At 38.7% G+C, this 3,684-nt stretch overlaps 1 pseudogene; it reads left to right on the top strand.

Annotated features, from left to right (window-relative positions):
- Positions 1 to 1,003: 1,003 nt before the first annotated feature.
- Positions 1,004 to 1,305, top strand: LOC137220733 (non-histone chromosomal protein HMG-14 pseudogene; annotated as a pseudogene).
- Positions 1,306 to 3,684: the final 2,379 nt, after the last annotated feature.

Raw genomic sequence — 3,684 nt, forward strand, 5'->3', positions numbered from 1 at the left:
AATGCAAGGCAGTATTTTCTCTTAACCTTGCTACTACTAATGAACAGAGGTAAGTCAGTTAAACTCTTTTTGTGATCTTCCCCATTTGTCAATGTCATTGCTCTCCTACCTAATTCATGGTGTTGTGAGATAAAATTTGGTCACACACAAAGTAGTGCCTTACAAAAATTAAAAAAAAAACACATTTGTGTTAGTGGATGCATTACTGACTATTCTAGCGGAGAAGTCATTTAAGTGTTGTTTTATGTCTCAGATGGTGAACATGAGTTGAAATTATTCTTTTTAAATAACCTTATGAATACATGTGGGAAGGATGACAGAGGACAGGTAGGTAGTCTCAGTGCTCTCTGTTCACAGACTAGAAGTCTAATTTCCAATGGCTGTTTTGATTTTTTTTTTTCGTTTTTACGAAGTAAACTGGAAAAGATGAAAGGATCGTCATAATTACTGGGAAAACAATGTGTCTACAATCTAAAACCACATGTACCTAGGTAGGGCTTTTTGGCTTGGTGAAAGTCACACCATACCACAACTCATGGTCGTTAGGGACCCTATGGGCAAATGTGCATGGTGGTCAAAAAACCTCTTGAGAGAAAAGGGTTGATAGTTTCCCACTTTCTTTTTTCAGTTTCATGGTCACTGATATATTTCTAGTCATTGGCAAGGAAGGGCTTTACTGACACTGACGAGCAGAAAAGGGTACAAAAGTTCCACTATGTGAAAGGCTGTCAGTGGACTTTGTTGGGGACCAGAACTCAATATGTTGCTTGGATTGTCATGGGAAAAGGCATTATGGAAAGCATGACATTTGGCTAAATCCTGAAATATTTCCTGAAATCTATAGGTAATGAACATATGTTTGATCACTTAATAAGAACAACATGTAGGGTCCCAGCAGCTCGTGCGGCGCGAGAGCGGCAGCGACCAGGCAGCCCAGCTTCGCGAAGGTTCTCGGAGCACCGACGCCAGCAGGCACTCGCCTAGTGCCCGCCCAGCCACCAGGATGCTCAAGAGCAAGGTCAGCTCTGCCGAGGGCGCGGTGAAAGAGAGCCCAAGAGGAGATCCGCGAGGTTGCCAGCTAAACAGGCTCCCGCAAAAGTGGAAAAGAAGCCAAAAAAGGCGGCAGGAAAGCATAAATCTTCAGACAAAAAAGTGCAAACAAAAGGTAAAAGGGGAGCAAAGGGAAAACAGGCCGAAGTGGCTAACCAACAGACTTAAGACCTACTTGCAGAAAACGGAGAAACTAAAAAGGAGGAGAGCCCAGCCTCTGATGAAGCAGGAGAGAAAGAAGCCAAGTCTGATTAATACCACACACCCGGTCCTATCAGTGGTCCCTGTCTCCCTTCTTGTATAATCCAGAGGAATATTTTTATAAACTATTTTGTAAATCCAAGTTTTATAGTAGCTCTAGAAACATTTTTAAAAAGGAGGGTATCCCACCTCATCCCATTTGTTAAGTGTAAATGCTTTTTTTTAAGAGGTGAAATCATTTGCTAGTTGTTTATTTGTTGGTACAAACAGAAAATAGTGGGATATTGAATATAGGAGGCGTTGATTGTCTTCGGTGTCAGCTTAAGATTCCATAGATGGGGGGGGGGTAGCTTTTATATCCTATAAAACAAAGCATACTAAATGGTAGTTTGGAGTCAGTTGTGCATTTAATGTCTTAAACACTTTAAATTACTTCTCTTCTCATGTTGTTTTTGGTAGGATTGTTTCCTAAAGCAAACCACTCACCCCTTGATCTTGGTTCTCCTTGTCAGAATTTCGTGCACTCTGTAACATCTTTGCTCATGGTAGTCCAGTTCTTCTAGTAACTTTGTTAATGTGTTGTGAACGATTGACGATTTGAGTATGTAGTGTATATGATATTAAATTGTGAATTAGTGGGACTTACGATGTAACAGCATATCAATATTTGAAGATATTGGTACTTGATATCCTGTTAAGGAAAATTTGCCTCCAAATTTTAAGCTGGAAAGTCACTGGAATAACTTCAGAAAAGAATCACAACTACATGATTTTTTAGATTTTTGGTATGTATGTTAAGAATTGTGTACAAATTGAAATGTCTGTGTACTGATCCTCAAAACAACCAATAAAATCTCATTATGAAAGAAAAAAAATACAACAGGCTGTACTATGCATTGTGGGTGATATGTAAGTCCAGCTGTCCCTCAGCATCTGCAGGGGATTGGTTCCAGGACTCACAATGGAGAGCAAACTCCGTGGATGCTCAAGTCCTTATATAAAATGGTGTAGTACAGTTGGCCCTCAGCATCCCTGGGTTCCACACCTTCCACTAGGGAGGGTAAATTGTATATATCCATACAAAAACCATCCTCTAAGAACTCACATGCTAGAAAATAAAGGTAACTTACATATATTAACAATTACATTATGAAGTAGACACTGATAAGCACTAAACTTATAGACTTTTTTTTTTTTTTTTTTGCGGTACGCGGGCGTCTCACTGTTGTGGCCTCTCCTGTTGCGGAGCACAGGCTCCGGATGCGCAGGCTCAGCGGCCATGGCTCACGGGCCCAGCTGCTCCGTGGCATGTGGGATCCTCCCGGACCGGGGCACGAACCCGTGTCCCCTGCATTGGCAGGCACACTCTCAACCACTGCGCCACCAGGGAAGCTCATAGACGAATTTTTATATAAAAGCAGAAGGGAGGTTTTACTTCTATTACTTGAAATTGAGAAAGATTCTACGGATGAGGTGGCAATGGAATTGAACTTTAAACTTTAAAATGTAAAAGATGGATAGATTCTCTTGATACAGAGACACAGGACAAGGCATTCATGATTGAGGACAGTAGATAGCTAATGAGAGAAAATAGAAAAACATAGAATGGATCTGGGTAACAATGTTCAGTATTTTAGAAAAGGACAGAGGTGGGAGAAACAAAAGGATTTAAGGAGGGCATGTGCCAGATCATCATAGGCCTTGAATATTTAGATAAAAATAAGACATTCATTCCTTTTGTAATCAAGGCTTGTGAATATATAAAATAGTATAATCCAGCATCATGTAAAACTTGCAATGGCTTGAAGAGAATTTATAAACAGTGTGATCCATTGGAAGCATTTGTGCCACTGTCCAGATAACAGATAATAAGGTTAGAAAGCAGGATAGGGGAAGTGGAAATGGTGACAACCCATAAAGATCAAACAAATTACAGAGAAGGAACTTGGCAACTGTATGGTTTATATGGTACAGGGCCTTTTGCTATATACTTTGCATACTAACCCTGTCTTCGATTAACTAGCTTTTCCCATACTTCCATTCCCTTTTTTTATTCCTTGATACTGTTGTTTTACATATATATACATATGTATGTATATATATATATATATATACACACACACATATATACTTATATATATATCTTTTTAGCTTTGGGAAAATTATATTAAAAAATAGAAAGATATACATTAGAACTGATCTTTTATTTCTTATCTACCTAAAGCATAACATAAAACTAAAGTTTGCATTGCACTCCCCTCCTAGTAGTAATTATCATGAGTTTGATGTAAGTAATTCATGTATCTATATCTGTAATATTTGATATCTAATGTACATTTAAATAAACATGCATAGAATCGTCTATATCTTTTTTCACTCAACATTCAACAACAAACTAAATTATGAAAATGATGCCTATGATCCAGCAGTTGG

This window comes from Pseudorca crassidens, chromosome 3, assembly GCF_039906515.1.
Source record: "Pseudorca crassidens isolate mPseCra1 chromosome 3, mPseCra1.hap1, whole genome shotgun sequence".
NCBI classification, from domain to species: Eukaryota; Metazoa; Chordata; class Mammalia; order Artiodactyla; family Delphinidae; genus Pseudorca; species Pseudorca crassidens.